Genomic DNA, 10,515 nt, shown 5'->3' on the forward strand with positions numbered 1-10,515 from the left:
TATAAATTGAATTATTCTTTCAAATGGTTAAAAGCCTCTGTGTTGCACCAACACACTATTCACAGAGCCCATGGTGACTGTAAATATGGTAGCATAGTTCTCAATCGCAAAATATAACAGACTCTCCATATATAAGACAGAAGCAAAACATTTATTCAAACACCAGAAAACTGAATCCCCAAACCAGAAAGCCAAATCCATCATAACACCAAAGAAGTTAATATACCATAACACAGCATGGAACCACATCATCCTTTAGCCTTCCCACAAGCAAACATTCACAAGTCTAGCTATCTCCTTGGGTGAGTCCTTTCCTCCCTCCAGGTCTATCTGCTCTGACTCACAGCTTCCTGTGGGCTCTGCTCCACCCTTCAGCAAAATCCTCCCACCACAGGCTCCATGTGATTACATTTGGCCTATTAAGGGGCAGGGAAGATCTTTGAAGCAGGGAAAGTCTTTACATTCCCTTAGGCTTATTAAGAGGCAGGAAGATCTTCAAATTCCCCCTATTAAAAAAATTTATAAATTGAATTATTCTTTAAAATGGTTAAGAGCCTCTGTCATAGGGATGCCACAAAGAAAAAATCCAGTGCTAATGAAGTTCCCCTTTCTTATTATTCTCCAAATGAACTGATGTGTCAAGTGTTGGAGACCAAGCTGGAAAGCAGAGTAAGAAACAGCTTTTTATTTTGTTTTGGTTTTTTGGAGGGAATAAATAAGTGACTTACCCAGAGTCACACAAGCTAGTGTCTGAGGCAGGATTTGAAATCAGGTCCTCCTGACTTGAGGGTGGGTGCTCTATCCACTGCACCAGTAAGGAATCCCTGGAGAACAAGTTTTATTTTCCCTTGGGATTTTTCACTTTGAAACATCCATTCAACAAATAATTATGAAGTACCTATTATGGGCAAAATGCTGTTCTTTCCATTCTGCTAGAATCAACTGCTTCAGGTAATATAGCCCCAGGGCACCACAAGAATCCTGAGGTTATATTATCTGGTTGGGTAGGAAGTAATGGGGCCAGGTACTCAGCTAGGGAGAAGAGTCTGGCAATTGTCTTTGGTTCAGCAGACAATATATTGAGTCCAGGAATGTAAGCAGAGCAGGAAAGGACAGGTGGTCAGCACAGATGAGGCAGGAAGTAATTCAAGTTGAGAGAATCAGCTAAAGTAAGAAAGATCAGACAGGCCTCCTAGGTCTAAGCAGGCAGGGTCTGGAAGGTGACACTGTCATGGATTGAATCACTAGTAAGGAGAAGACTGAAGTGATCTCCTATTTCTAAACAGTCACTGCTTCCTGCTCTATGTGGCTGGACCAGGGTTCACAGGGGTGTGCATGTAGGCATTCAGCTTAAGGGAAAGCAGACCTTTTTTCCTGACCCTCTGCTCTTGTGGGACCACAATTCCCAGAACCTCCTGGTGCTATACGTAATAAATAGGTTCTATAGATAATAAAAAGCCAGTGCACTAAGAAGTTGATTTGTATGTTGATTAAATGAGCTGGAGAAGGAAATGGCAAACCACTTCAGTAACTTTGCCAGGAAAATCCCAAATGAGGTCATGGAGAGGCAGACTCAAGTGAAACAAATGACTCAACAACAACAATCCAAGATAAGCACTGAAAAACTACCTTAGTGACTTTAGGCAAGAGGCCTCCATCACCTTATCTGTAAAATGGGTATAACAAAAATAAAAGAATAAAACCTCTTTCAGGCAAGCAAGATGTTTTGTTTTGACTTCTGATTTCCTCTGTATGGGGTATTCCCTTCATGAAAGCCTCTAGCTTACTATATAAGAAAGTTGCTTGGGGCATTGAGAGTTTGTGATTTGTTCCTGTTCACACAGCCAGGATGTGTCAGAAGCAGAACTCAAAGTTAGTTTTCCTGGCTACAAGGTGGTGCAGTGGATAGAATGAAGGGTCTGGAGGAAGAAAGACATGAATTCAAGTCTGACCTCAGATACTCACTAGCTGTGTGACCCTGGGCAAGTCACTTAACCTTTGTTTGCCTCAGTTTCCTCAAATGTAATGGGTACAAACTCATAGGATTAATGTGAGGATTAAAGGAAATAATATTTGTAAAGTTCTTAGCATGGAACCTAGCACATAATGGACACTTAAAAAACCATTACTCTCTGCTTTGCTCTCTTACTCACAGTTTTATAGATAAGATCGCCAAGACCCACAGGTGCTAACTGGCTCCCCTGATGTCTTTGCCAATTCTTTTAAAAACCAATTCCTCATTTTGCCTTGTTGATGTGAAAAAAAAGCCCTGGTATCCACTGTTCTATAGATTTCCCAGTTGCTATGGATGTAAATTGGGGTGGCAGCAGGAGCTCTCCAGCAAAGGGAATTTGGGAGAAGCTGGAGGTACGTGCCTTAATAATTCAAATGCATCAGTAGGATGGTGAGGGCAGAGAACTGGAATTTCTCCCATCTGGTTCAATTTGTGGTTGTTCAGTCACTTTTTCAGCTGTGTCTGACTCTATTCGACCCCTTTTGGGGGGGCTTTTCTTGGCAGAGACACTGGAGTGGTTTGCCATTTCTTTCTCCAATTCATTTTACAAATGAGGAAAATGAGGCAACCTTAACTCTTTAAGTGACTTGCCCAGGGTCACACAGCTAGTGAGCATCTAAGGCCAGATTTGAACTCAGGTCTTCCTGACCATAGGCCTGGCATTCTGTCCACTGTGCCATATAGCTAGCTCAATACCCTTGGGTTTATCCACTATCAGTTACTTGATTTTTGAACCTTGAGTCCTCACCTTGATAGAATATAAGCAGGGATTGTTTTGCATTTATCTTTGTATCACCAGACCCTAGCACCATTACTTAACTAATGCTTGTTGATTGATTGTAAACCTTTGTGTGAGTTATTCTAGAGTTGAAGGAGATACAGAGAGGCAGAGTCCTCAGTCCTGAAGCTTCCTCCTTATCTTTTGACTCATTCCTTCCCAATAGCAGATGGCTGCTTCATCTCAGCTGTGCGGTACAGCCTGCCCTTCTGGATCTCCATCTCTCTGAAGGAGGGCCTAGTCACAATCAGAACAAGATTCTTGAAGCATCTGCACCTCCATTTCATAAAATGTATGATCTCCCAGGAAAATTTCAGACCTCAAAAAAATAAAACACCAGGTAGCTAAAGCACTAGACCGGCTACTCCTTGCAATACTAACTGTCCTTCACTCCTAACTGCTTCTTCACTAGGGTTTTCTACCTACAGTAAAATGCTATGAAAAACAGCACCAAAATGATAACACTGGAACCTGGGATTTCTTTTATTACATGCTCCTGCTAGCTCTTCTTGACCTGAGGTCTCTTCAGGTACAGGCAAAGTTGGGCATGTTTGTGTGGCAGCTCAAAGTTGTCATACTAGAAATTCCACACTGGTAGGGATTGTAGAATATGAAGCTTGTAGCTCTGTTACCAAAACAGCAAACTAATAAAGAGTCTGATTGTGCAGGAACCCTCTCTGTGTGTTTGCTATAAATAATATGGTTATGGACACCTTAGCAAGCTGGTATTGAGAACCAAGATGATATCTGACTCAGGACTTCAAGAAATAAGAATTTCCTCCTGCAGAATTTGAGAAAGAAATCTTAAAGGTCAACTGCTCTAATGCCCAAACATCCTATGATTTGAGGATTTAGAGCTGTGAGAAACCAGTGAGATCATTTGGTCTTCATTTTATTTTATTTTTTATGTTTTTTTCTTTTTGGAGGGCAAATGGGGTTAAGTGACTTGCCCAAGGTCACACGGCTAGTTTTTGTGTTAAGTGTCTGAGGCCGAATTTGAACTCAAGTCCTCTTGACTAGAGGGCCAGTGTTCTATTCACTGTACCACCTAGCCTCCCCTACCCTTCATTTTATAGACCCACTTTTTTTTTCCCCTCTACGAGGAAAAAATGGGCCTTAAAAGGTCAGGCAATTTTACTTTCTAAAATTTTTGTTCAGAATTTAGTAGCAGCCAACCAAACCAACATTCAAATATACACTTATAATATCTTAATATTTCAACAGTTTAGCAATCTGTGATATTTTATGTGGGTGCTCCATTGTTTACTGATATGATTACATTAGTATGCACCCAGATCATAAGCCACCTCAACTTCTCAGCTTCTGTGACTGAACCGTATGCTCTATAAATCCCCCCCATGAGTCCTCCCAACAAACTTCCAAGTTCCTGAACATTAAATGTGTATCATGTGTAGACACAGACTGTTCACCTGTCTAACTCCTCACTCTTTCTTCACACACACAAATAAGACAGCTAGGTCGCACACTGGATAGAGTGCTAGACATGGATTCATGAAGACATACTTGAATCTGCCACTAACCCTGGATAAGTCACTTAACCTCTGTTTGCCTCAATTTTCTCATCTGTGCAACACTTATAATAACAGCACCTACCTCCCAGGGTGGTTGTCAGAATCAAATGTGGTAATATTTGTAAAGTGTTTTGCAAACCTTAAAACATTATATAATAATAATAACTTTTTCTGATTTTTATTTTCTTTTTAGTTTATGGGATTAAAACAAACATTTCCATAACAGAATAATTTTTTTAAAAAGATTGCACATGAAACAACAAATCTATTATGAACAATTTGCTATACCTTTTTAAACTTGTCATGTAAATTTCTTTTTTCCCCCTTCCCCCCTTTTTATTCTTTCTTCCCATCCTAGAGATGGCTACCATTAGACACAAATATGTATATATACATATGTTCATATATATTAAAAATACATATGTACATATATATATACTGTGTGTGTAAAATCATTCTATATGTATTTTATCAGTTCTTTCTCTGCATGCAGATAATTTCTTCCTTCCTATGTCTTTTGTAGTTAATTTGGGTATTTATAATAGTCAAAATGACTGTTTATATGCCACCTACTATGTGCCAGTCAGTGTGCTGCTTTTTGATAAATGCTAGCTAAAAAATGATTGCACATGAAACCAAAACTCAGTTATTTATAGCTTAATTTAAAATGCATAGATTAACTTTAAAAGATAGTAATAAAAACATCCTGTCTGCTTGTGCCCCCTTCTGAACTCTTTTCCTTCTATGTGTTTTTCCAGATTTTGCTGATTTTTTTTACATAATAAGTAGTTAATATATATGTTCTTATTTTCTTATGTTCTGCTTTTCAATTAATTTTTTCCTAAGTAACATAGTGAGTTAGTAGCAGGGCTAGGCTTACAACTCAGGTGTCTTAAATTCTAGTCTTATATTCCTTTCATGATCGATAAATTATTTATAGTTTTATACATGAATAATAATAATACTTAATAACCATATAGCACTTGAAAGTCTTCAAAGCACTTTGTATATATTATATCATTTGATCCTAACAATAATCCTGTGATATTATCCTCATTTTAAAGATGAGAAAACCAAGGCTATCAAAGATTAATTAGTTTGTTGAGGGTCACCTATCTACTGGGTTTCTGTAGTATACATACTGGTATATGTTTCACTCAGTGAGTTAGTCAATAGCATTCCTACACCCAACAGAATTTAAGTTGCTTGAAATCAAGGGATATTTCTCCTCTATTGTATACCCAATGCCTAATACAGTGGTTGGTGTGTAATAAGTACTTAATAAATGCTTGATTTAATGCTCTTTGGATGAACAACACTGAAAGGCGTGAGAGACTTGAGGAGCACTTAAGCTTCCTCCCCAGAAACCTACAGGGGAGACAAGATAAAATGTCTTCCATTGTGTGTATGGTTGTGGTTATAGTTTGTCCTTGGTTCTCAAAGAGGACCATAACATCAGGGAGATGACGACATGACTTGCAGTTGACTTTGACTTGAGTGAGGGAGGGCTGTGCAAGGTCACCAGCCTCACTTTCTCCTCCAGAGCCATCTGGGTCCAGTGGCCAGATATTGATCAGGATGACTGGAGATGACTCAGGATGCAATGGGAGACCCTGACCCTTTGAAGCTAAAGTCTTTTCAGGTTCTCACTTTGAGTGATGCAATGTCCATTTGGTGAGTAGGCCTCTTTAAGAAATGGGTCAAGGGATGGCTCCTTTAATAAAAATAAAAACACAAAAAAAAATCAAACTGGGAGGGGAAGACCCTCAAAAGAGAAATAATTACTATTTACATTCACTCTGAGCCAGGAGGGTCTAAGAAATAACCATTGAGTGGTGCTTGGGCAGGGACCTTTTATTCTAATTCAGGAGATCCAGTGAATCGGGTTTAAGGTTTGGTCTTTAAAAAGAAATCTAGGGGCCAGTGGTGCAGTGAATAGAGCATCAGCCCTGGAGTCAGGAGGTTCTGAGTTCAAATCCTGCCTCAGACACTTAATATTTACTAGACATATGACCTTGGGCAAGTCACTTAACCCCAATTGCCCCTCCAAAAATCAAAAAATTAAAATTAAAAAAAGAAAGAAAAATCTAGCCAGTAAACCCCAAGTTAATGGAGTAGTTTTCGGCCATCAAAATTTACCTTCCTTTGGGCAGAATACCCTTAGGTAGGGGGAAAGGAACGGAGGGAAGCAGAGGAGCTAAGTTACCCAACTGGAACTGGTCAGTTGTGTCCCCATTCAGGCAGCTCAGACTACTCACAGGTTGTGATTTGTCCTTGGTTCTCGAAGAAGACCATGACATCAGGGAGATGATGACATGACTTGCAGGTGCCTTTGATTTGAGTAAGGTAGGGCTGTGCAATGGGCATTGCCTCACTCAGAGGCAATGAAAAGACCTTACTTAAAAAGGCCAAGGTCTCCCACTGCATCCTGGGCCATCTCCAGTTGTCCTAATCATTGTCCTCCATTTATATATGTATCAAAGAATTAGATACAATAATGACCCTTCAGTGCTGGGAGGGAAGAGGAGCCCTAACTTGGCAGGATGACAGGAGGTATTAATAGGCAAAACACTTCCCTTTAAGAGGTGTCCCATAAGGTGTGATTTAAAGTAGTTATTTAAAACATAATAAATAGCAGAGAGATGTTAAGTATTTCCATGCATATGAGACATTGATCGATAGATCAATGACTACTAAGTGTCCACCAAGCAATTTAACAAATGAAACACCTACTAAAATGGGGCGGGGGGGGGGGGGAGGGCGCGGGGGAACAGCACAGCTAGGTAGTGCAGTGGCTAGAGCACTGGGCCTGGAATCACAAAGACTCATCTTTCTGAGTTCAAATCTGGTCCCAGACATTTACTAACTATGTGTGACCCTGGGCAAGTCATTTAAACCCTGTTTGTCTCAGTTCCTCTTCTGTAAAATGATCTGGAGAAGGAAATGGTAAATCGCTCCAAAACCCCAAACAAGGTCACAGAGAGTCAGACATGACTGAAAAAATGACTTAACAAAATAATTAGAGGACTGATAGCTAGGATAGATCAATTCCATCATTTGTCAGTGGTCACAAATCCTACCAGACATAAGACAAAGTAACTGAGTCAATCTATAATTGGTTGACAGCCACCAGGAGCAAACTAGGAGGAAATTCTGTCTAACTGAACCCTCCCTACCCTATTTAGCCATGCAAGACTCAGCTTCCATTCCTCTTCTACTCAATTAAGAAGACCTTAATCCCTTGAGTATGTATGTGTATATAGGGAGTGTTTCTTCTATTCCTCTGCTAATTGTTTTAATCACATTTAAACGCTTCACTTTTTATGCCCATCGCTCTTCATCTGGTCTGCTGACCCTGGACAAAGTTACAATAATTTTAGAGCACTCAGCAGATCTTAAATGAGGACTTAAGCTAATTAAGGTATTTATTTGAAATAACCTACACTGAACTCCAGAGAGTAGTGGAAAATGTCCTTAGTCTTCCTTCATCCTCCCTAATGTTTTGCAGGTACTTGAGCCCTTGAATTACATTAAGTTGATTCTTTAATAAAGTGCTTGAGAGGGAAGAGGGGTTGGGAAGCTAGAGCTTTCACATTCAAGTCCTGCAGCTGAGAGGCCCCTCCCCTTTCAGTTGAATGACTTCATTTTCTCAGGTGTTGCTTTTCCCACTGAAAAATGGAGGGCCTGTCTGCCTCCCATTTGGGCGCTGCTGAATGAGCATCCAAAGAATATTCTGTGACTGTACTCACAACTGGAAAGGAACACAGTTAAAGAAAGGACTCTTTGTACAAGGCCAGGATACTGCTAAATTGGGGATAAAAAAGAATTCTAATTCTTCCCTTAAAAAAAGAAAGAAACAGGATGACAAGGGAAAGCTCTGTAAGTCAAATGAGGGTACTAGACTAGATGGTATCACAGGCATCCTTCTGAGCTCTCAAAATTCCTATTTCTAGGAAATGAAAAAGACCCATTTGAAGTTCTTCGGGCTGCTGAAAACATACAGTCAAGGCATAGAACTTCAGCTATGACACCTGAGAACACAGCTTCCCTCTTCTGGATGAAAGCCAACCTGTAGAGGAGTTTGCTAGCTAATCATATTTGCCTAAAGATAGGGGTTAGTCATAGGAACTCAGGATTTAGAGCTCCTTGCTGCTGTATGGATGGAACTACCACACAACAAGGAAGTAGCAGAACCAAGATTCCAGTCTGATTTCTCTGGGGGCAGTCAGTCATACCTGCTTTACCATTCTACCCTGACACCTCATAATGACCATCAAGGCACTCAGTTGACCTAGGTTTTTAATTCAACTTCTTTGCTAAAACTTTGCCTCAGGTACTGAAGGATGCAGCTGGGAAAACAGTTTGGGATAGTGGCTGCTTGGACACCTGAATTCTAGACTCAGTAACTTAACTCTGTTACTAACTTTGGGCAGCTAGGTAACCCAGTGGATAAGGAAGCATGGAAACTGGAGTCAGGAAGACTAGAGTTCAAATCTGACCTCAGATACTTATTAGCTGTGTGACCCTAGGCAGAACACTTAACTTCTGTCTGCCTCAGCTTCCTCATCTGTACAAAGGGGATAATAATAGCACCTACTTCTACACCTCTGGTGTAGTGATGGATAGAGTGCTGGATTTAGAGTCAGAAAGACAGTATGTGACCATGGGCAAGTCCCTTATCCTCCCTAGAACCTCAGCTTCCCCAGGAATAAAATAAGGGCACTGGTTTAGATGAAATTTAAGGTCTCTTCCAGGCTCTAAATCTATGATTCTGTGATCTTTGTTTGGGCAGCATTGGTTTTTTATTTTTGTTTTTTGTTTTTTTGCTTTTTGGAGGGCAATTGGGGTTAAGTGACTTGCCCAAAGTCACACGGCTAGTAAGTGTGTTAAGTGTCTGAGGCTGGATTTGAACTCAGGTCCCCCTGACTTCAGGGCCAGTGCTCTATTCACTGCGCCACCTAGCCGCCCTGGAGCATTGGTCTTGATGATCTCTAATGTCCTTTCCAGACCTAATATACACACACATACATGCACATACACACACACATTTGTGTATGTATGTATGTATCGGTATGGGTAGTGTAGGGGTAAACTACTGGTCTACCATACTTATTATGAGCTCCTAGATTTATCACCTAAATAAGAAGTGTTACTGGAGAGACAGCTATGTAATTCAACTTGGAAGACACATTTTCCAACTCACTGATGCACAGGATGAGGAACAGATTTTGGTCTGGGAGTTTGTTTTAAATATCCCTGACATCTTCAAAACAGAACAATTGCTGTCAATAAAAGCCTGATTGGACTTAAGGGTTTTTTTTTTTTTGCTTGGCTAAGAGCACTAGTAATCATCAGCAATTGTTCCATATGGAAGATGCCCATCTCAAAGGGTTCTATGCAGCGAATTATAGGGCTAGCTGATATAGCTTTTGGTCAAATTCTGGGGGGTAAGGATGGGGGTTAGTGGGCTGGTTGCTTCATACAGCCAAAGATTTGGCTCAGACTGTTTGACAGATTGCATTTTCTTTGTATTTTTGTCTGCTGCCTTAATTCCTATGGATGGCAGTGAAGGCTGCCCATTTATTTCTCAGTATGCTCATAATTTGCATTTTTTTAGGAAAATGTCTCCTTATAACTTACAGGTTGATTTGATTCTCAGTTTCCAAAGTATCTACTTATAGCAAGACTCGATTGAATTCAATGCTTTTATTAATCACCGACTAAATGAAAAAACATTGTAAGGTTAGTGCCAGGATTGCCTAGGGATTAAAGTGGATAAAGTAGATATATATACCTGTATATGAAGGTATAATTGACCTATTTAATGTTCTGTAGCCCAGAAATACTTACAAACTTACTGAGCTATATATACATATAATTTCTCTACTTACTTTGATTGTTGTATGGGGTACTCTTTCCCCAATGAGCTCAAAGTAGTTGCTTTTTAAAGCCAATTAAGCTAACAGTTGTTAAGCATCTACTGTGTGCCACATATTGTGCCAGGTACTAGGCTAGATACAAAGTTTAGATAAAATGACATTCTTGCCTTCATGGAGCTTATGCTCCAGCAGGGAGATATAACACACAGAAATCCAAGAGTACTACACTAAGAGTAACTAAGTAACGGCAATAAAGCATTTATTTATGATAAAGTAAAAAACTAACTACAATAAGAGTAACGAATCATTACC

At 39.9% G+C, this 10,515-nt stretch overlaps 1 protein-coding gene and 1 pseudogene across 3 annotated transcripts in view; one reads left to right on the top strand and one right to left on the bottom strand.

The window, feature by feature from the left end:
• The window catches only part of LOC138165738 (small ribosomal subunit protein eS17-like), a 53,309-nt pseudogene that overhangs the window by 37,284 nt on the left and 5,510 nt on the right, over positions 1–10,515 (top strand).
• CHAMP1 (chromosome alignment maintaining phosphoprotein 1) overlaps positions 1–10,515 on the bottom strand; it is a 133,634-nt gene that overhangs the window by 18,909 nt on the left and 104,210 nt on the right. Inside the window, exon 1 of one of the 3 annotated variants that reach the window (XR_011169431.1) lies at positions 729–1,647. The exons of the other annotated variants lie outside the window; for them this stretch is intronic. The gene's annotated coding sequence lies outside the window, so the exon portion shown is untranslated. Of the gene's footprint in view, positions 1–728; positions 1,648–10,515 lie in introns of those variants that run through there. 3 annotated transcript variants of the gene reach the window in all.

Source organism: Petaurus breviceps, unplaced genomic scaffold, assembly GCF_028583685.1.
Source record: "Petaurus breviceps papuanus isolate PSGF00001 unplaced genomic scaffold, PetGlider_PUasm1.0 214, whole genome shotgun sequence".
Classification (NCBI taxonomy): Eukaryota; Metazoa; Chordata; class Mammalia; order Diprotodontia; family Petauridae; genus Petaurus; species Petaurus breviceps.